The following is a 24002-nucleotide window of genomic DNA, read 5'->3' as shown; positions in this document are numbered from 1 at the left end:
TCTTCAAGAAAAATTTTGATGATTGGATGGGAAATGGGGAAATTCACCCCAGGGATCACTTCTGTGGCTCTGCTCGACAGGGTCACAGGAAAATAATTTTCTTGGGTGGCGAAAGCCAGGGTACCTTTTTGGCTAGGCTTGTATGGGCCCTAGGGCCGATAGCCTAGTACCTACCTATGAAAGTGTTATTCAGGTGGAGAACAAAGTACCTAAGCTAATCGCTTTGCCCTCAGTGATTCTTTTTTCCCTAGAACAATTGGGAGAAAGGCTAGACTAGTTATTTTTTGTTGCTGGTCTGATCCATTTCATTGTTTACAGGTACTTCTGTTTGCTTATCCTAGGGTCTGTCATTCTTTACTTTCCAGTATGATTGAGCACATACAGTGTGTACCTTTATATCAAACTAAGAAATACTTTGGAATGTTGAGAGAGCTGTAAGTTGGATATTCCTGGTGTTCTATGTTTCTGTAAATACAAGCTGTGCTAGGATTTTTTACAGAAATGACTACACTTTGATATTTACTCAAGCAAAAGAGCAAGGTATGTTTCTTTTTTCATTGTATATTTGATGATTTGGAACAGGACCCTGATACATTTGGCTCATTACAGCTCTCATTCCAGACAATTCAAACATTTGAGCTAACTTCCTTAGCTACTAACACCCCAGTCACTGCCATGAGTGATTGTTAAAAATCCAGAACTGTAGCAATGTGCTCAGTTTCTGAGGCACACTAGTGATCTGCTTGAATCCACCTCTGTGGCTCAGCTGCTCTGTACTAATTATACTTAACTGTCCTGTGGGCAAACTACTTTTCCACCTCTGTAGAAAGTACTGCTAGAAAGCTAGAGCAGGCTATCCATGCAGTGATTTTCATGGTATGTTCATGCTTCGATAAAGACAGTAGAGGAAACTAATAGTGGTTACGGTACAGTCTACATTCAATGCCAGTTTGTTAGAACATATTATATTATTTTATTCTTGAAATCTGTAGCACACCACAGAATCCCTTTATATTTCATGCACAACTATTTTTTTTAATTTGAACCCCCCCCCAGAACATTAAAAGCGGGTTCTAGAAAACTTCCCAAAAAATATGTATATGACCAAACTGAAACTTCTTTCTTAACTGCTGAACATGTTTCAGCTTTTTATTCTATTCAGAAAATTCTAACTTGCTTAAAACTTTTGTTTTTAGGTGCAGCATGTGCTTCTGTAAGAGCACGTGGATGCCATTTCAGACACATGCCTCAGGTGACATATTCTTCCTCTGGCAACAGCTTAAACTATCGTACTCGAATTACTAACACTGTCTCCATTTTATACAGTTGCAGTTTTGATTTAAAAAGCTGGTGTAGTAACTCTTCTTCCTGGTGGTTGTCATCCCACAGAAATAATCTGTATTATTGTATACTTTTTATTTAAATGCATTTTGCTGTGTTACATAGAATCACTGTAACTTCTGTAACAATCCTAGGTTTATTCTTTAAGTACTGTCTCTTTTTATCTGTGGAGAGTGGGATTGTAAATCCCATCTGCTGCCACCAAATAATTTGACGCTCACGGCTATAGTGTCTTGATTCATACTGCTGCTAGTCAGTTACTGTTTGAGGAACATTTGGCCTTAAGATAAGTAAATCCTCACTTTTACCTTTGGTAGCAGTTAAGCTTTACACTAGACAACTGCAGTGATCAAAGTTGTAATCCTTAGCTTCCCAGGATTGCACCCATTTTAGGCTGGGTCCATTGTCTTCCATTGTAGACTTACTACCATTGATTGAAACTTGGCCAGAATTATTTTGTAGACAAACATATAGACACTGCTTTCCAGAAAGGGGTTGGTGAAGTTCCCTGTAGTACCAATACCCTGTTTTCCAGTTTAAGATAACTAAGTCACCAACGAGGCTACCATGGCAAAACCAAGAAGACAGACTGCAGTTTAACCTTAAGTAAAGCTAAACGTTTAAATATTTGAATGGTAACCTTTATCTCTGAGCAGTAATTGTTTGGTAGGCAAATACCAGGCAATTAGTGGTATTAGTTCAAAGTACAAACCTTTAAGTTCATAAATAAATCACCAGTGACTAGCACTGAATATTTACATTTTTTATGTGAAATGAGTAAAATAAAGCATTTCCCTTTAAGTAAACACACAAACATGAATTAGTTGTGCACAATAAATTTAAAGCTAGTCTGGACCCTAATTTCAGTTTAAGATGTACTGCACCCACTTTCATAATCAGAATAGAATCTGCAAAGTTCTTTCGGGCAACTTTGTCTGTGCATCTTCCAACAGCTCCCCCAACCAGCAGTTTCTCTCCTGTCTTTGTCTATGTACAACAATATGCAGGTAATTTCCTGTAGGTTTCAGACGTGAATTTTGAAAAATGCTTTCTTGTTTCCACAGTGAAGTATTTCTGCAGAATGTCCTAATCAGTTAATGTCCTTTGACCTTAGTGTAGCATCTGGGTGCAAGAGCTGTAAATTTGTCAAGCCCATATGTTTTACTTGCAAGGAAATAGTATTAAACGAACAGAAGAAGACACAGAGGTAATACATGTAGCTCTCTCAGACTGTCTTATACTGCACTTAAACTAATTAAGCATGCATTTAAATATGGTTTATGATTCATTGTATGGCTTTCTGGCAGTTACTGGGAGGTGGTTATGGCTGAGTAGCTGCCTTTTCCAGATTATATTTTTAAACAAGAATCTTTTTGTTTGGCCCCCATCTCGTGAACTATTTTAAAGACTGGAGGTAAAACCATACCAAGTAAATTAGTTATTTTACTGTTTAGTTCTTAGAGTTTTGGGGGTTGGGAAGAGTAACCCTTTTGTAGGAAACTGTCCCAGACAGAACACTTCACACAACAAAAGGCACTGAAAAAGGCCAGTGGAAAGAAGGCAAGGCTGACGCAGTGAACAGAGTAGACGAAGGGAGAATGGTTGACACTACCAGCCTATAGGGTGCTTCTCACGTTTGCTTATTTTACCCCAGCCCCCTCTCCTGTCAGCTACTTGGAAGATGACTGCCTCTGTTTAAGGACAAATGGTTTCATCTGACCCACAAGCCTTTGGTTAATGGACGTGATGTGATTGCTTCAGGGTACAGAGGGTACAGACTCAGAGTATCCTAATCCCTTCTCATGTTAAAGACTTCTTATCTTCAGACTAGGTGGTCTTAACAGGTCCCATCTTAAAGTAGCTCCTTTCTTCAGCAGCATTTGCAATAGCCCATCTGGTGAAAGGGATGGAGTTTCATCCATTACATTTCTGAAAAGATGGACCTTAGAGGCCTATTCTGGATATTTCCAAACTAAGCACATTTCTTGTCATAAAGAATTTCATAGTGTTAATCCTGCTTTCTGTACTTTTGCCATATGTTCTTATGGTCCCTTTGTAAAAAGACGATACCCACTTTTCTTTCCCTGTTTTCATGGAACACAGAAGGTTTCTGAGGCTCATGGCAGGGGGCCCAGCACTTTGTTTCACCATTTTGCCTTTTTTAGCTGTCTTGTTACTTCCTTGATATGTAGCAGCAGCTTAGATTCAGTACTTGTCAAAAATTGAAGGGAATTCGTAATTCCTAGTACTGTGATGACAATCTAACACAGACCATTTTTAAGGAGCTAAGCAAAAACCTGGACTACACTAGCTGTTGGTTGCCCAGTCTCCTGAAGTTCAGTCATGTCCCATCTCACTGGAAAAAAATTCTTGGAACAGCTGTGGATACCAAAGAAAGCAGATTGTCCTTCCCACAAGAAAACATCTCTCTCACAAACTACATTTTAGAAGCAGGCAGTATGTAACAGCTTAGCCATCATGAAGGCAGTCAAGTATACGTCAGCCTCTTGATACTCTTAAGCAAACTGCTTATTAAGGAAATCCAGTAATGCTGAAGGATCTATGTTTCCAATGTGTTCAGCCATTGGAGAAGGTGCTGTTAGTCATACATTCTGTTCAAAGGTAATGTAATTCAGTTGGTGGGCTTTCCACTGAGAGCTCATGCAAGAACCTTAAAGGTTTAAAGAAGATGAACTCACCAGGACACTTCATTGCCTTAGCATTGTTAGCCCTGATCTGTGCAGCAGACTGAAATCCAGGAATCTTAAAAGTTGTTAAAGACAACAACGAAGTCATGTGGCAAGTTACCAAACCAGGAGAAGTCACTCTTACTAGGTCTGCAGAATGATCATGGTTGTTTGGAACCTGGCTGCAGAATGTACATTTGCTGGAATTTTATATCTGTCTGTTTACTCCTCCTTTTGCACTCCAGCTAAGCAGGCACCCCCAGTTCTTTGTGAAAGGAGGCTAGACATTAGGGTCTTCTACCATCTTACAATAAAAATGGGAACCCTCATAGATCTTTTCACTTCACCTGTAAGTCACTAACATAAAAATTTCTGTTCTGTGTACCCATGCAAGGAAGCATAGGCAGTTAATGCCATTTCGGTCCAATGGAACAGTGATTCCTATACACTTTCCCTCCTTTAAGTATCCTTCCAAGAATCCTCCTCAGGTTGAAAGAATATAAAGCGGACCTCATAATAGGACCTTTTTTTTTAGACCCTTTTTGTTCATATGCTTATTGTCAAGCCTTCCTCTATTGGACTTGAGCTCACTCGTACCTCATACAGTTTCTTACAGCTAGTAAAGTTAACCAGGGAAAAACTGCTTATTCTTCCAACCTGCATGACTTTAACCTAGCAAGGGGAGACCCTAGTTTGTCCAAACATAAGCAGCCACATACTAGCAGTCTGGAGGCTAAAAGCCTGATTCTATGCTGAGACTGTGTTCCAGCTAAAGTATTACATACATTAGCCTGGCTCTGTGATGCAGAAGAATGAAGCTGTCACTGTGACCCAGAAGGCTGGGGTTCCATTAGCAGCTCCAGCAGTGGAGGAAACTGTCAGGAATGGAGAGAGGTGAAGAAAAGAAGGGACACGGTCCACTTGAGGGCACACTGAGTCAGTGTCATTTCCCTGGTGGAGATCGAGAAGTCCACAGCTCGTGCTTCCTGGGGTGGGTTAGGGCTGCTTGAAGGGAATGCCCCTTGTGAAAGTAAGATCTTCTGCCAGCCCATTGGACATCCTCCCCAGTGGTTTGCTGAGTGCATGCAGGGGACTATAGACAATGTTAGAAGAAGCCAAACTACCCCCAAAGGCTGCCTAAACGATGGCTTCTCCTTACTGACTCTTGCCTCACTGATGATAGAATGGGTCCTTTAGTCGGAGGGGGGCTGCTGATCAGCAGGCAGTGTGGTGTGGAAAGCAAACATACAAACTGCCAGCAGGAAAATTTAATTGTTAAAATGACTAGATTTTATTCATTGTAAGGTAACTAATGTATTCACCCTAGCTAATTCACACATAGTCATTTAATGAAGTGCCAGACCCCTGGCTGCTGGCAAGCTGGACAGCAGTTGTCTGGATCCATATATGTGTGACAAACATTTTTTTTTTAAATTAAGCAAATACAAATTTAAATAATTTTCTCATAGTGAGGATGTTTAGTTGCAACATTTAGTACTGCATATTCCGTACTGCAGCTTTGTTACATTGTAACAGTATTTGGAGTATGTTAATTAATTGTGTATGTTCTGACTGGCAAGCGAGGTTTGCGTGAGGCTTGAATCAGACAAGGCAGCAAGCACAACTAGCTGTGCAGGAGTGAAGCAGAACAGAGCATGATTAATGCCTCTAGGTGTAAATGATCTAAGGCAGCCGCATTTTAGGAAGTTTTGCTTTATTAGATGGCCTTATTTGACAAGTGCCTTGCATGCCGGGAACTATCGCCCTATTAGTCTGACGAGCCTGGTCTGTAAGGCCGTGGAACGTATCATCATGGAACTCATAAACAAAGACTTTGGTAACCTCCAAACTCTGGACTCCACCCAGTTCGGGTTTGTGAAAGGCAGATCATGCCTTTGAACCTGATCAGCTTCTTTAAGGCAGTCACCAAAGCCGTAGACGAGGGTAAGGTGGTTCACACAGCCTATCTTGACCTCGCCAAGGCTTTCGACACCATCCCCCATTTTGGAATTATAGCTAAACTCACTAAACTAGGTATAAATCCCTACGTCACAAGATGGGTTACCAACTGGCTCACTGACAGAACCCACACTATAAGAGTTCCAGACTCCAAATCTGACTTCAAGACGCTGACAAGTGGAGTACCACAGGGTTCAGTCCTGACACCTCTCCTGTTTGGTATCTGCTCCTCTGAAGTACAGGCCAACACATAAGGCCTTTGGCTAATGAAGTTCGCAGATGACTGCAAACTAGGAGCCATAGTCGAGTCCCCAAATGATGAGGACATCCTACAGAATTTCCTCACTGAGACAGATGCCTGGTGTCAGAGCCACGGCCTGAAGCTCAATGCCAAAAAGTGCATTATCATCCCCTTTGGTAAAAACTGTGTACCCATGAACTACCACATAGGCGACAGTCTACTTAATGCCGAATGTGTGTTAAGAGACCTTGGGATCCAGGTGGACAGTAGTCTCTCCTTTGATAATCACATCGGCACAGTAGTCAGCAAGTCCTTTCTACGTGGCACATCTCATCACGAAAGGGTTCTCATCCAGGAAGAAAGAGGTCATTGTTCCACTCTACTCGACACTCATTAGACTCTTAGAGTACAGCGCCACTTTCGGAATGTACCTCACAAGACATCTGCAGCAGCTGGAAAGGCCACAGAAGTACCTCACAAAGACGATTACTGGCCTCAAACAGATGCCCTACACTGACCGACTCAAAAAACTCCAGCTTTACTCTGTAGCATATCGCCTACTCCGAGATGATCTCTGCCTAACATATAAAGCTATGTCAAACCCAGAGCTGTTGGACATGCTACACCTAAAGAAATCCCAATCCCTCCAAGCTACACGCTCTAGGGACCTAAACCTTGTCACCACAATAAACAGGACATGCTGGAGGGATAGATTCCTGTACCAGAGACTTCCCATGCTCTGGAACAAGCTACCCATCTATGTCAAGCAAAGTTCCTCTTTAGCACTCTTCAAGAAAAATCTTGATGAGTGGATGGGGAATAGGAAATACACCCCGGGGATCACTTCTGTGGCTCTGCTCTACATGGGCACAGAAAAATAACTTTCTTGGGTGGCATAAGCCAGGGGAAACTTGTTGGCTAGGCTTACTTGGCCCTTGGGCTGATAGCCTTGTACCTATCTATGAACCTATGTGCATCTCTCAGCTTTTTACAATTGTGTTCTCTTTGAACCTCCATTGATATCTATTCCATCAGGTAGCAGTTTCTAAAAGGAGTTCTTCATTTCAGGCCCCCAAGGAGTCCAGTCCCCCTCCCTTGAACATTAACTTTTGAATAGAGATTTTTCATATACCCATTATCTCAAGTACTAGCTTGTCATTAGCCTTTCTGTGACCTGCTAAAGCCATTTGTTTCTCTTTGGACAAGAGCTGGCCTTGTGAGGCTATCATCCAAGCAAACATCATTTTTTTTTTGTTTAGACCCTCACCCTTAGTACCACGTAATAGCTGATAGTTTCAGCTGTAATACTGTCCTCCTGAATATACCTACTGTTTTGCATATCTGAATCTGTAGTGTGCGGTTCATAGGGCATGCTCCGATCATAGTCCCGACGATGCTGGCAAAATCTGTTTGTGATATCCAGTCTCCTTTTGATGTCAGTGTAGCAACAAGCCTTGCTGTCTCCGTCTGGATGGGTGAGCCTGTGTTGGTCGTCTCCCACCCTCCGTCGTCTTCTCCCAAGTACAGCTTTTGGTTGTCTGCTGCAGAGCAGACTTTAACTATGTAATAGAGAAGCTGAACCCCCTTGAACTAGATAGCTTTATTTTGATTAGATTCTTGTCCTAGAATTTACTTTTTATAGTAGTTACTTCAGCAAAAAGAATGTCAGAACTGTAGGCCTTAATTTCTAAAGAATGATCTGATGATGTTAAACTTCTTTCCATTCATCACTGATGGGTTTGGTTCCGAGCCTTTAGAACCGAGTCGGTGAAATACCAAGCTCACACCAGCCAAAAACTCTTGAGCTAAGTTTCTACCCACAATCCCCTCTGACCTGTTACTTCAGATCTCGTTTTCAGTGTAGCCGTAAAGCCACGTTTCAGCCGAGCTCTCAGCTAAGTGAAAACTTTTTGCTATCCCTCAGGATTTTTGGTCTTTTTTCCTTATGATTGTGGTTTATATTGATAATTGTGTATATTTACAGCTATATTTAGACCTTCCACTCTGCTTCTACCCATTTGGTAAACTTTTCAAGTAACTTTGGTTGTATGGCCTTCTTTACCCTTGTGGTATTCCTTGAATACCATCATTGGTACGTCTTTTCTTCTCTGTTTTTCTGACTAGTTGTGTGTTTTTTGACATAGTTCATAGATATTGTGTGTGTTTAGATAGTTTTAGACATAGAGATAGCAGAGTTTGAAAACTTTTTTCTATAGTACTCTTCTTCATTGTTGTGTGTAGATTTCATGATGTCTGATAAAAAGGGCACATCGGGTATTAAACATTGTGCTTTATGTAGCAGTAAACTTCCAAATAGTGACTCTCATGATTGTGTTTAGTTTTTTGGGGGTGCCCCATCTCTCAGTGCAACCTCCCTGTGTGATTTGTCAAAGTTTCACTCAGTGTACTTTGAATGAGCGCAAGAATAAGTTTATCCTGAAATGCCTACTTAAGTCGTTCTTTTCAGAGGCCCTTTCTGTGATGGAGGTCTCACCCCCTCCAATTAAGGATAAGAAAAGGTCCCATTCAGTCCCCTCTTCGCCATCTGGTGACCAGGGCAAATCTGTAAAGCCTAAAGTGCTAAAATTGTCTTCAAAGCATAAGTCTGCCTCGTCGACACCAACCTCTTCTGCTCCAGTTATGACTGTACCTATGTCGGCACCAGCTTCGGCTCCGATACTGTCTCCAGCACTGACTATCGACCTCACTACGACTATGGCACAGAGTACACCTTCGATACCTATCTCTGCAGTGATGATTGAACCTTCCACGTTGGCTCTGAGTGCCCCTTCAGTACCGAGCCCTTTTATGGCCCCAATAAGTACGACTTTGACTCCACTACTTCCGGTCTCCAAATTTGAGACATCGGTGCCGTCTACAGACCCGATACTCTCCATTCACAGACCCTTTTCTAGGGCAGGTGTACAGTCCGTTCCTAGAACAACCTGACTCCCTGTCGGGACTATCCACTAGATCCACCAGGAGCTTTTCTGAACTTGATATGGTGCATCTTGTGGAACAGCTGTTGACAGCCAGGGGGATACCCACTACTTCCAGGACCCATCCTCAAGGACTTGAGTTGACTTCTCCACAGACTCCATCCTATTCTCCTCCTTTGACCATACCAGTTCCAAAGCCTTCTGCTCTGACGTCTTTTTCGGAGCCCCCCCCCCATCTCGGCGCCTGTAGTGGACCTCACTGGGGCTCTGCGGTTGTCCCTTTGGTCTTCGGTTCCCGCTGAACCGGTCTTTCCTCAACCCCATGATTGGGCTGCAGGCTCCTCGGTTCAGGGCATGGTTCCGAGTGTTTCTTTGGTTCTATCCCCGGTGCTGGGAGTCCTGTCTTTACCTATCCTGTTTGAGGCTCCATCCTCGGAAGCTGTTTCGATGGAGCGGGGTGTGACCCCAGTTCCGAGGTTGTCCTTCTTGGTTCTGGGCTCCCATCCCTCTTCGGGCGGACCTGCTTTCCGTTCTATGGAGAGGGCACTTGCTTCTGGAAGCATTCCTCCGATGTCAAAACCCCAGACCTCTCCCCCTGAGCTACAGCTGTCATGGACCACCTCCCCAGGCCACCGGGCAGGAAAGCCGCAGGACTCGCCACTACAGGGTGCCCTGTCTTCTGTGTCCTCCTCAGAGGCCCCCCATTGAGGAGCCCCCACTGAAGAGATCGTGCAAGAGGAAGCATGTAGACTCACCTGAAGAGTCCCTTACAGAGGACACTACAGGGTGCCCCGTCTTCTGAGTCCTCCTCAGAAGCCCCTCACTGAGGAGCCTCCACCGAAGAGATTGTGCAAGAGGAAGCACGTAGACTCACCTGAAGAGTCCTTTACAGAGGACATGGACTTCGATGACAGTGAAGGGTCCCTACGGTCACCCCCTGATGATGTCTCCTTCGGAGACATCCTTGAAATGTTGAAGCAGAGGGTTGACTGGAAGCCCAGTAATCCTTCTTCCGAGGAGTCCATGTTTCTGCAAGCTTTCCATGCCTGGCCGTCTACCTCTTGGGTGACCCCACTTGCAGACGAGCTAGTTCAGCTCGTAGTGCAGCGCGCATGGAAGAACCCTGATTCTGTTGAGTCAATCCCTTGGAGACCTGACAAGATACTTTCTCCACCTGAGGAAATCCCACATTGGTCCAGAGGTTTACCAGTCGATGCCATGGTGGTGGCGGCGACCATGAAAAAGGATCTCGCCGAAGAGAGTCATACTGTCCATCCGCCCGACACAGAGAGTCCTGGGCCATGGACAGAGTAAGGAAGGTGAGTCTTTGCTTCAGCTACCTTTGCCATATGGTCCCTGAACTACTTGGCACATTTTACTAGGCTCCAAAGAGACGACTTGGTTTCCGAACTCTCTGGAATACTCGCATGACAGGTGTCTGACAAGGTAAAGGATAAAGTTGACTCACAGCTCGCAACCCTGGAATTGATCATCAATTCGTCCATGAGGTTGCTCTCACACGCAACCGAAGTGGTGGCTAGAGCTGCTGGTTCAGGCATAGTTATGAGATGCCATGCTTGGATGCGCCTTTTTGACTTTGCGGACCCTTTCAAGTCTTCCTTCCTGAATGCTGCCATTGAAGCATCTTCCCTTTTTGGGCCCAAAGTGAAGGACATTCTGGCCAAGTGTGAGCAGGATGGTAAGACCCTGTCTGCCATAGGCCTACATTTTTTCAACCCTCAACGTTCCTTTTCCAGGAACCAGAGGAGTGGAAAAATGTGGCACAAAAAGTCTCCGGGTCCTTTCCGTGCCACTCATGGTGATGATACCCCCAGGGGCAGAGGGGGTAACAATTCTGGAAGATGCCCCTACTGAGGCAGAGGGGGTTCACGTAATCAGGGACCCTGGGATTCTTTCTCTGGGCAGCCTTATCAGCACTCCTGAAGAGCGACCCGATTGCTTTCCTCTGGAAGCAGTCAGGGGTAGTTCCTCTCTGCGCCAGGCTGCCTGGCATTCAATAACCACCGATTGTTGGGTGCAGAAGATCATAACCAGAAACTACACCATTCCCCTCATCACATATCCAAAGCTTCCAACAAATTTTCCCGACGTTCCACCCAGTCAAAGGGAAGAAGCAGCTGTGGAAATAAACAAGCTGTATCAAAAAAGAGTCATCCAGTTAGTCCCACCAGACCAGTGCAGGTACGGATTTTACTCGAGATCCTTTTTGATGCTGAAAAAGACAGGGGACTGGAGACCCATTCTGGATCTCAGCAATTTGAACAAGTCTGTTGCCCAAACCAAATTCTGGATGGTCACTGTTCAGTCCATGCTTCCCTTTCTAAGGGAAGGTGATTGGATGTGCTCTATAGACCTTTGGGATGTGTATTACCACATAAAAATGGACAAATGCTCCAGGAGTCTTCTTCACTTCGGCAAGGAGCCAATCATTACCAGTTTTGTGCCCTGCCGTTCAGACTGTCTACAGCCCCCCCAGAGTGTTCACAAAGTGCATGGCAGTGGTTACAGCTCACTTGAGACTGCAAGGATTTTGGGTGTTACCATATTTGGACGACTGGCTCCTTACCGCCCCCCACCAAGGATATTCTGGTAACAGCCCTGCAATACACCCTTTCACTGGTGAAATGTTTGGGGATAACTGTGAACTGGGAGAAATCCAATCTTGTTCCGGTCCAGAAGATAGAATTCATCAGAACAGTCTTCGACACCCGCTCCCAGCTTACAGACTCCAGAGATTGAGGCTTCAGCTCTGGATGATACGCTGTCAAAACAAAGTCTCAGCGAGACAGATTCTTCAGGTTTTAGGATCCATGGCAGCTTCTATACCAGTAGTGCCTCTTGTGAAACTGCATATACAAATACTTCAATGGCTTCTTCTTTCTCAATGGTTTCCAAATTACCATCCTCTATGTTTTCAAATTCAGATAACTGATTCTTGCAAGCAGGACCTTCTTTGGTGGATGAGGCCAGACCCAGAACTTTGGAGCCGTCTGTTCCAACCCCCTCAACCCAATGCCATTGTGACCACTGGTGCTTCCCTGATTGGGAGGGGGGGCATTTCCAGGGAAAGACAGTCCAAGGCGCATGGTCCACATTGGAGGCTAACCTGCATATCAGCATTCTAGAACTGAGAGCGGTGCTGATGTGAAATTGTTCAATCTCGCCGTTTGTTCTTACACACGGGTTCGGAGCCGATCCTCGGCTCCGAGTCGGCCGCATCACTAGCTCGCATCTTCGAGAAAGCTCGAGGCACAGTAATATCCCATGATCCTCCGGTGCTAACCCTCAGATCTAGTTTGCCGCTAGCAGCAGATCACTACGTGAGGCTCGGGCCAGTACAACTTTTTACTATTTTTGCTATATCTCTTGATAATTTTAGTGATATTTTTTCTTATAATCTTTATAATTAATAGCTTATATATATATATATATATATATATATATATATATATATATATATATATATATAGATAGTTGTGTGAACTAGTTAGGTAGATTTTTACCTTTAAAAATTAGTAAGGGCCTTAGGCCATTTTTTTGTCTGTAACAATTTTTGAAGAAAGTTAACCCTTTTTTTCTGTTTATTTCAATTTATATATATATCAGTGTGCTGTGGTGTGTTTGTTCAACTTTTATATATATTTACATACTTTAGACTGGTTTTTGGTAGTTGTAAATTTTTTCTTTTCTATAGTAATGTCAGAAAAGATGAAAAGTGGTTTTAAGAGGTGTCAGTGTGGACAAAAGATGTCCATTACTGACAACCATTCTTCCTGCATGTACTGTCTTGGCCCTCTCCACTTGCAGGAAGACTGTTCTATCTGTCATTCCTTTAGTGGGAGGGTCATGATGGAAAGACGCAGGAAGTTAGTGGACAGAGGTCTAATCAAACCTGAATTTCAGGAAGCCCTAGACAAGGCTGAACAGGTTTCGAAGTCTTCGAAGGGATCGAAGTCTTCAAGAGTGTCGGAGCCCAAGTCATCGGCTCCGAGCACTTCTTTTCAAATTCGGACACCGGCTCCTATGACTTCGGGGCCGAGTGTCGAGACTTTATCTCTGCACGAGGCTCAGGTCTTGGAGCCGGTAACAGAGGTACCACCATCTACTATCCTTCGCTCGGTGACGGCTTCGATTCCTTCGACCCGTTCTTCGAGGCCCATCTCCGACTCCGATGTGGACAGAGTGGTACAGAAGCTTATGGAGAACTCGGCTTTTTCAAAATTACTCGAAGTTTCGTCCCAGTTGGTTTCGAAACTCGAAGCCATTCCAACTCCCTCGACACTTCCTCCTCCGAGACCCGTCGAGTCATCGGTGTTAGGAGTCGAAGAACCAATGATTGTAGAGCTCCAATACACCCTTTCACTGGTGAAATGTTTGGGGATAACTGTGAACTGGGAGAAATCCAATCTTGTTCCGGTCCAGAAGATAGAATTCATCAGAACAGTCTTCGACACCCGCTCCCAGCTTACAGACTCCAGAGATTGAGGCTTCAGCTCTGGATGATACGCTGTCAAAACAAAGTCTCAGCGAGACAGATTCTTCAGGTTTTAGGATCCATGGCAGCTTCTATACCAGTAGTGCCTCTTGTGAAACTGCATATACAAATACTTCAATGGCTTCTTCTTTCTCAATGGTTTCCAAATTACCATCCTCTATGTTTTCAAATTCAGATAACTGATTCTTGCAAGCAGGACCTTCTTTGGTGGATGAGGCCAGACACAGAACTTTGGAGCCGTCTGTTCCAACCCCCTCAACCCAATGCCATTGTGACCACTGGTGCTTCCCTGATTGGGAGGGGGGGCATTTCCAGGGAAAGACAGTCCAAGGCGCATGGTCCACATTGGAGGCTAACCTGCATATCAGCATTCTAGAACTGAGAGCGGTGCTGATGTGAAATTGTTCAATCTCGCCGTTTGTTCTTACACACGGGGAGTCGGCCGCATCACTAGCTCGCATCTTCGAGAAAGCTCGAGGCACAGTAATATCCCATGATCCTCCGGTGCTAACCCTCAGATCTAGTTTGCCGCTAGCAGCAGATCACTACGTGAGGCTCGGGCCAGTACAACTTTTTACTATTTTTGCTATATCTCTTGATAATTTTAGTGATATTTTTTCTTATAATCTTTATAATTAATAGCTTATATATATATATATATATATATATATATATATATATATATATATATATATATATATATATATATATAGATAGTTGTGTGAACTAGTTAGGTAGATTTTTACCTTTAAAAATTAGTAAGGGCCTTAGGCCATTTTTTTGTCTGTAACAATTTTTGAAGAAAGTTAACCCTTTTTCTGTTTATTTCAATTTATATATATATCAGTGTGCTGTGGTGTGTTTGTTCAACTTTTATATATATTTACATACTTTAGACTGGTTTTTGGTAGTTGTAAATTTTTTCTTTTCTATAGTAATGTCAGAAAAGATGAAAAGTGGTTTTAAGAGGTGTCAGTGTGGACAAAAGATGTCCATTACTGACAACCATTCTTCCTGCATGTACTGTCTTGGCCCTCTCCACTTGCAGGAAGACTGTTCTATCTGTCATTCCTTTAGTGGGAGGGTCATGATGGAAAGACGCAGGAAGTTAGTGGACAGAGGTCTAATCAAACCTGAATTTCAGGAAGCCCTAGACAAGGCTGAACAGGTTTCGAAGTCTTCGAAGGGATCGAAGTCTTCAAGAGTGTCGGAGCCCAAGTCATCGGCTCCGAGCACTTCTTTTCAAATTGACATCGGCTCCTATGACTTCGGGGCCGAGTGTCGAGACTTTATCTCTGCACGAGGCTCAGGTCTTGGAGCCGGTAACAGAGGTACCACCATCTACTATCCTTCGCTCGGTGACGGCTTCAATTCCTTCGACCCGTTCTTCGAGGCCCATCTCCGACTCCGATGTGGACAGAGTGGTACAGAAGCTTATGGAGAACTCGGCTTTTTCAAAATTACTCGAAGTTTCGTCCCAGTTGGTTTCGAAACTCGAAGCCATTCCAACTCCCTCGACACTTCCTCCTCCGAGACCCGTCGAGTCATCGGTGTTAGGAGTCGAAGAACCAATGATTGTAGAGCTCCAATACACCCTTTCACTGGTGAAATGTTTGGGGATAACTGTGAACTGGGAGAAATCCAATCTTGTTCCGGTCCAGAAGATAGAATTCATCAGAACAGTCTTCGACACCCGCTCCCAGCTTACAGACTCCAGAGATTGAGGCTTCAGCTCTGGATGATACGCTGTCAAAACAAAGTCTCAGCGAGACAGATTCTTCAGGTTTTAGGATCCATGGCAGCTTCTATACCAGTAGTGCCTCTTGTGAAACTGCATATACAAATACTTCAATGGCTTCTTCTTTCTCAGTGGTTTCCAAATTACCATCCTCTATGTTTTCAAATTCAGATAACTGATTCTTGCAAGCAGGACCTTCTTTGGTGGATGAGGCCAGACACAGAACTTTGGAGCCGTCTGTTCCAACCCCCTCAACCCAATGCCATTGTGACCACTGGTGCTTCCCTGATTGGGAGGGGGGGCATTTCCAGGGAAAGACAGTCCAAGGCGCATGGTCCACATTGGAGGCTAACCTGCATATCAGCATTCTAGAACTGAGAGCGGTGCTGTTAGTGTTGCAAGCATTCCAACCTCTTCTTCCTTCTGGAACAATTGCGATTCAGTCAGACAATATGTCGGTACTCTGGTGTATCAACGAGCAAGGAGGAACCAAGTCCTATCCCCTGTGTCGAGAGGCCGTGAGACTTTGGCAGTGGGCGATAGCTTCCAACCACTTTCTGATAGCAATGCATATACCAGAGGGTTTCCAGTGTGATTGCAGACAAGTTGAGCAGATGTATTCTCCTGCCTCACGAGTAGTCTCTCTATCCGAACGTAGTGGCAGAACATTTCAGCCGTTGGGGCTAGCCTTACTACGACCTATTCGCCTCCCCATCAAACAAGAAATGCAGCAGCTATTTTGCCCTATTCCCCCCAAAGGAGGAGTCCTCGAGGGACACTTTACGACTATCCCCCCATTCCTCTGATACCCCAATTCATAAAGAAAGCTATTTGGTTGAAATGCATAGTGATCCTCATAGCCCCCTTTTGGCCTCGACATGTTTGGTTCCCCTTCCTTCGGCCTCATCTGTTGTGTTGACCGTGGATTCTGGACCGTCTTCCAGACCTAATTTCTCACCCCCAAGGGTTGAGTTATCTGAACCTGTCCAGTCTCAGGCTGACAGCTTGGATGTTCTTCATCTCACATTGCTGCAGTCCTTACACTTGGGTAGTCCGCTGTCCTCGGTCGGCCCGAATATCAAAGTATAAGGCTGACGTTGGTCAAGGCGCATTTGACTGACATCAGGACGTCAGGGTACAAATGCGCATGACCGACGTCATATCCTCAGTCTTTTTTGCCGCATGGTCCGATGCAGAAGCAGTATTGCAAGTGCCGGTTGGCGTTCTGAAATTTTTCGATTCCGGAGTTTCAGACCGAGTCAAAGTTGGCTAAGTACCCCGTTGGGGAATATTTTGGTTTTTTCTTGCCTCAGTGGTTTAACGGATGTCAGAAAAAGTGAATAATTGTATTTCTTGTGGGAAACAGATACCGCATAGAGACTATCATACTTTGTGTATTCCTTGTTTAGGGCCTGAGCACAACGTTGTTGGGTGTCGCTCTTGTGCTAGATTCAATAAGCGCACTATAAAGAGGAGATTAGATTGTGCCAGGTTAGTCTTCGGGAAGCGGTGCAATTATAAAATGCCGTCGGATGCTCCGACGCCCGCTTCTTCGAAGAAGCGCAAGGACAAAGCAGTTAAGCCTAGGCTAGAAGAACCGTCCGTCCCGGACGCCGGTTCTTTAGAGGTGTCGGTGGAGCCGGTGGTTCCACCGGAGGTTGCTTTGGGATCCCAGGGAGAGACTTTGCTATTGCAGGATGTGGCCTCTCAGGAGGCAGGTCAGGGTGATGGGGCTTCTCAGGTTACTATACTCCCCTCCCTGCCTAGGATGGTTAGGCCCTCTCCTTCTGTTTCCAAGGCTTCTCCCAGAGGCAGGCCAGGTTTAGCTTCAGTTGGTGTCACCCCTAGTTCTTTTGGAACTGTGCCCAAGAAGCATATGCTTAAAATGGCAGAAGATTTGATTACTTTGATTAGGGGTTCTTTGCCCCCTCCTGATAAGAGACCTAGGGTGGAGCCTGAACTAGGGAGTTTTGAGCAGGCTTTGGATGTTTCAGAGTCTTCGGCTGAAGACTTGCAGGAGTACTCTCCTTATTCTGATGTGGATGATTCTACTCCTTCTGCTTCTCCTCCTGAGGATTTTTCTTTTTCAGAAACTCTTCATTCCATGAGGGAGCATTTTAAGTGGGAAGGCCAGGACTTCTCTGATTCCAGGAAAAGGCTTAGGGAATTTTTGTTTTTACCCCAGCATAGGCCTTTGGCTATACCTCCTGTTTTGGATGTAGTGGAAGATGTTTTTACAGAGGCTTCTCTTAATCCCGATTCTTTGCCTCCTGCTCCTGTCAAACCAGATAGGTATTACAGGGTGCCTGAAGCTCATAAGTATCTTTTTAAGAGTCCTAGGGCAGACCCAGAAACTGTTAGCCAGGGGCCTAAAGGTGTTAAGGCTTCTGTTGTCAAGAATCCGGTTCCTGCAGATAAAGAGGCCAGGGCCTTGGATAGATGGGGAAAGAAAGTTTATACTTCTTCCACTCTAGCTATGAGGGCTTTGAATTGCCAGTTTCACATGTTGAAATACCAAAACTATCTCCTTTCACAATTGAAGTCTAAGGTTGATGCTCTGGCGGAAGGTATTGATTGTAAAGAGTTACAAGATTTAGTACATGTTTCTGAACAGGTGGGTAAGCATTCTTTGCAATGTGGTTTTGATGCTGTACAGGCCTCGTCTAGGGTGGCTGCCACTGGATCAGTTCTTCGCAGGCATGCCTGGCTGAGGGATCAAAATTTATCTGACCATGTTAAAACAAGGATTTTAGATGCTCCTTTACAATCTGATGTGTTGTTTGGTTCTCCTGTTGAGGCAGTTTTAAAGAAGATGGAGGACAAGGCTAAGTCTATGCAGACTGTTAAAGATTTTTTGCAGGTTCAGCCTCCAAAGTTTAGTAGAAATTGGCCTACTAAGGGGTGGACGATCCTTCTTATGATTCCCAGTCTAGGGGTAGATCTAGACGTGGTAGGGGCAGAGCTCAGGGCTCTTTCAGGCCTAGAACAGGGAGTTCTCCTGCACAGTCTTCAGGTGAGGGCAGGGGTCAGTCCTTTCGTAAACAGACCCAATGACCTACCTTTTCCGCTGCCAGAGCCTTCTCGCCTGGCAGCACCTTTGGGAGGAAGGTTGGCACTTTTCAAAGAAAATTGGAGTTTAATTACCCAAGACAGATGGGTATTGGATATCATACACCACGGTTACAGGTTTTATTTCCATACCTTGCCTCCTTTCAGAGGCATGCCAGACGTTCCTCCTCAACAAAGAATAGAGGCTCACAAGCAAATTTCTCTGTTACTCCAACTAGGGGCCATACAGCCGGTCCCTATGCCAGAAGTGGGCCTAGGATTTTATTCTCGCCTGTTCCTAGTACCAAAGAAGGGGAACACGTGGAGACCAATTTTGGATTTATCTGTCCTCAACACTTATCTGGACATTCCCAAGTTCAAAATGTTGACGTTACAACAGCTTTTACCTCTGCTGGGCAAAGATCATTGGATGGTAACTTTGGATCTCAAGGAAGCTTACCTTCATGTTCCTATCAGACTAAGTTGCAGGAAGTATCTGCGTTTCCGAGCTGGGACTTCTCACTATCAGTTCTCTGCATTGCCCTTTGGCTTATCTACTGCGCCCAGAGTGTTCACGAAAGTTCTGGCTCCTGTGATAGCTTTCTTCAGGCTAAAAGGAATACAGATCTATCCTTATTTGGACGATTGCCTGATTCTGGCTCAAGGAAGGGAAGAGCTTCTTCATCATTTGGAATATGTGATAGCAGTGCTAAGATGCCTGGGGTATTCTGTGAACGAAATAAAGTCCAGTCTAGTACCCTCTCAGGAAATGTGCTTTCTGGGTGTAAGACTGAATACAGCATCCCAGATGGCCTTTTTAACCCCGGACAAACAAAAGAATCTTTCCCTTTACTTCCATCAACTATCTCATCAGTCCGGGCTGACTGCAAGGACAGTCCTTCAAGCCTTAGGGTTCATGGCATCTTGTATTCTGGTGCTTCCCAATGCCAAACTGCATATGAGGAAGCTGCAATGGTATCTCAAAATCTCAAAAATGTATGGACACAGCACTGCCAGGATCTGGACACTGTCATTCAAATAATACCTTGCATTCAAAAGGAATTTTTGTGGTGGGCTCAGGAATGTCACCTAAACAAGGGACTCTCTGTGACCCGGCCAGAGGCGAGTCAGATTTTAACGACAGATGCCTCAGACAAAGCTTGGGGAGCTCATCTAAATGGAAAGTGGATACAAGACAAGTGGCCTGCCAGACTACAACATCTACATATCAACCTGAAGGAGATGTTAGCAGTCCAGTTTGCATTAATAGCTTTCAAGGATTTACTTCTTCCAGGGCAGGTGTTGATTCTAACAGACAACACAACTGTCATGTGGTACATCAACAAGCAAGGGGGAACACATTCTTATCCTCTATGCAGGCAAGCAATGATTTTGTGGGAGACTGCTCTCAGTTTACAGCTCAATCTTCAGGCAAGGTTTCTGCCGAGCACAGAACTCCTTAGCAGATGTGTTGAGCAGAAGGATTATGGATCCCCACGAGTGGAAATTGGATCCTCATGTATTTCAGAAATTGACAGTGTCATGGGGAACTCCAGACATAGATCTGTTCGCTTCCCCACTAAACCATCAGCTGCCAAAGTTTTGCACGAAAAGGTTTCATCCCACAGCTTGGAAAGTGGATGCTCTTTCTTTCAATTGGAGCAATCTTCATGTGTATGCCTTTCCACCTCTGCCTCTCCTACCAAAGGTACTTCTAAAGGTCAGACAGGACAAGCCAAAGATGATTTTAATAGCTCCAAATTGGCCTCGACAGCACTGGTACCCATTACTGAGAAGTCTGGTACGGAAGCCTCCATGGCCTTTGCCTTCGATTCCACACCTGTTGTCCCAGGAGGACAGTCATTTGCTCAATGTCAAACTTCACTCTCTTCACCTAACAGCCTGGCATATTCTGTTTTGAACCATAGAGGGTCTCAACTTCCACAACAAGTTTTGAATGTGATTTTGGAAGCTAGAAGGCCCAGTACAAGGAAAGTGTACGCAGATAAATGGAAGAGATTTTTATTTTGGAGTGCAGCAAAGGATTTTGATGTTTCTGAGCCTAATTTAAGTGTGGCTCTTCAATATCTTACTGAGTTACTGGACAAAGATTTGTCCTTCTCTTCTATTAAGGTTCATGCTGCAGCAATTTCAGCTCACTATGACTGTGACCCACCATTGTTTTCTCATCCTTTGTTCAAGCAATTTCTTAGAGGGCAAAGAATATAAGACCCCACGTAGAGCTCCTACTCCTGCTTGGGATCTCAATTTTGTGTTGGAGAAACTCACTCTACAACCTTTTGAGCCTGCAGCTACTACTGAGTTGAAATATTTATCATGGAAGACTGCCTTTTTGTTGGCCATTACCTCTGCAAGAAGGGTTTCTGAATTACAGGCCCTTATGGCGGTTGAGCCTTTCTTAATTTTCCATAAGGATAGGGTATCTTTACGTACTAATCCTTCCTTTATGCCTAAAGTGGTTTCTAGTGTGGCTTTAAACCAAACTATTCATTTGCCTACTTTTTATGCAAATCCCCAAACTAAAGGGGAAAAGATTTTGCACACTTTAGATGTACACATGCAGTTGCGATATTATTTGGACAGAACTAAAGGGTTCAGGCAGTCTCAGCAGTTATTTGTTTCTTTTGCTTTGAGTTCTCAGGGCAAGCCTGTGTCAAAACAAACTATTTCTAAGTGGATTGGGTTTTGCATTGCTTTCTGTTATTCCCATCATGGCAAGGAGATTCCAGCTGGGATTAGGCCTCATTCCACTAGGGCTACTGCCACTTCGACAGCTTTTTTGAGGGGGGTGGCAACCAAGGATATTCTGGAGGCAGCTACTTGGAGTTCAGTGCATACTTTCTCTAGGCATTATCACCTACCACTTTACTCTAAATCCAGGGCTGGTTTTGCCACTGCTGTTTTGCAGGGCATTTTGGCAGCTCCTGCTTCTTTATAGTTTGGCCATCCTCCCTTACCTCTGCTTTGGGATTCTACCCAAGTGTAAGGACTGCAGCAATGTGAGATGAAGAACATAGTACAGTTTTGTACCTACCATAAATGTAGATGTTCAAGATCCACATTGCTGCAGTCCAATTACCCTCCTCCTTCCCTCTGTAGTTAGAGGTGGTTGTGTGGGTTGGGTTGTAAATATTGTGTATATTGTATATATTGTACATATAATTAGTGCAAGGGTGGTTGGTTGTTTGTTTGCTGTCTTTTGGTTTTGACCTTTATTTTTAGGGTCTTCTGACATCTGGGGCAAGAAAAGACTGAGGATATGACGTCGGTCATGCGCATTTGTACCCTGACGTCCTGATGTCAGTCAAATGCGCCTTGACCGACGTCAGCCTTATACTTTGATATTCGGGCCGACCGAGGACAGCGGACTACCCAAGTGTAAGGACTGCAGCAATGTGGATCTTCGAACATCTACATTTATGGTAGGTACAAAACTGTACTTTTCTCCACTTCTGTTAATCGCCAGGCAGGATGACCTCTCCTCATCTGTTTGTGATATTATTCTGGCCTCTCATAAACCATCCACCAGAAGACTGTATCTGGACAAATGGAAAAGATTCTCTATTTGGTCAAAGAAGAACATGCTAGATCCATATTCGGCTCCAGTTTTAGTGGTTTTACAATACCTATCTAAGTTTTTCAAGGATGGAGCCGTGGCTTCTACCATACGAGTACATCTAGTGGCTATTTCAAACTATCATAATGGATTGGATGGTTCTTCCCTCATCTCACTACGGTTATGCAAAACATTTCTCAAAGGGGTCTCCCACATTAGACCTCCAGTCAGACAACCTATAGAGCCATGGAACCTCACGTTAGTTCTCCAGTCTTTGACTGAACCTCCATTTGAGCCCGCAGTGAAGTGTGACCTCAAATTCTTGTCGTGGAAATCCCTGTTCCTGGTAGCCATCACGTCAGCCAGACGAATTTCTGAACTTCAGGCATTATGCATCAAAAGACCCTATCTAATCTTCTACAAGGACAAGGACTCCAGACAAATCCATATTTCCTTCCCAAAGTTGTCTCTGACTTTTCCATCAATCAGACTGTTGATTTACTAGTATTTTTCCCAAATTTTTTCTAATAAAGGGGAATACTGTCTACATGCCTTAGATGTGCACAGACAATTGAGATTTCATTTAGACAGGACCAAAGCAATTTGTAAAACTGACCAACTTTTCACTTCCTTCTCTGGGCCTAGATTGGGAAATTCTGTTTCCAAGGTCACTTTATCAAAATGGCTAAGGGACTGCATACGCTTCAGTTATTAATTTGCAAAAGAACTTATGCCACAGAAAATTAAAGCCCATTCTACTAGATCTAAGGCAACATCTGTAGCCTTCCATTCCAGGGCTTCTATGGATGATATCTGTGCAGCAGCCACTTGGGCTAAACCTCACACTTTTATCAATCATTATAAGTTGGATGTGGTCTCCAGACGGAGAGCTGCCTTTGGCTCAATGGTACTCCGTAATGTTCTTCCATAAGGGCCGCCCAAGTATTACAAGGTAGTTGGTGATGAATGGAAAGAAGATTAAGAACATCAGATAAAGAAGTTATGTCTTACCATAACGTTCCATCTGTGTTGTTGAGCTTCTTTCATTTATCACTTTCCACCCTCCTTCCCCTGCCAAAGGCTCCTGGCAGATACTTTAGGTCGAAGTGGTGTCTTAGGGCATTTGTGCATAAATGACCTCTGCTTTACTTGTATAACATGGGCAAACTCAATCTGAGGTAACAGGGAGAAGGGCATTGTGGGTAGAAACTTAGGTCGTGAGTTTTTGGCTGACGTGAGCTTGGTATCTCTGTTCCGAGGGCTCGGAACCGAACCCATCAGTGATGAATGAAAGAAGATCAACAACACAGGTGGAACATTATGGTAAGACATAACTTCTTTTTTCCACATGGAAATGGCAACATATAGGACCAACCTCAATTTTTTTTATGCCCAAAGCGGTCTCAGAGTTGTCATTGACCAAACAGTTCATTTACCTGCCTTCTACCCTAAACTTCAAAATAAGAGTGATGCATTCTTGCACCTATTGTATGTACACAGGCAGCAAAGGTATTATATTGGGTGAGCCAATGACCTTAAGCAAACAGACCAGCTCTTTCTTTTATACCAAAGATCCAGGATGTGTCCATTCTGCAAACGAACACTAAATTGCTACCTGTGTTATTTTCTGTTATCACAAAGGAAAGCACTTGCAGGGGCAGATTAATTGCAAGGGCAGGTTAAAGCTCACTCCACTAGTGACTACCACAGTTGCCTTTTTCAGAAATGTTAGCACAAAGCATTTCTGTAACAGCTATTTGGACTTCATGTAAACCTTTCTAAGCATTGTAAATTAGATGTGCACACCAGGAGTAGAACCCAGTTTGTCACCAGAGTTATAGTATGTGTGTTTCTCCACCTTGATCTTTGGCCAATGTGTTTATTGCTTTAATACTCTTCTCAAGCATTGTGAATGATACAGCAGCAGAGATACTTATGATGATAGTACAGTTGTGT

The 24002-nt window shown here is 44.1% G+C and overlaps 1 protein-coding gene across 1 annotated transcript in view; it reads left to right on the top strand.

Moving 5' to 3' along the window:
* The window catches only part of LOC122795708 (30S ribosomal protein 2, chloroplastic-like), a 1331913-nt gene that overhangs the window by 1212661 nt on the left and 95250 nt on the right, over nucleotides 1-24002 (top strand). The gene's annotated exons all lie outside the window — the stretch shown is intronic.

This window comes from Protopterus annectens, chromosome 2.part2, assembly GCF_019279795.1.
Source record: "Protopterus annectens isolate FY-2018-M chromosome 2.part2, PAN1.0, whole genome shotgun sequence".
NCBI classification, from domain to species: Eukaryota; Metazoa; Chordata; order Ceratodontiformes; family Protopteridae; genus Protopterus; species Protopterus annectens.
Note: the sequence above shows the minus strand (reverse complement) of the source record. Positions and strands in the feature narration are given on the sequence as shown.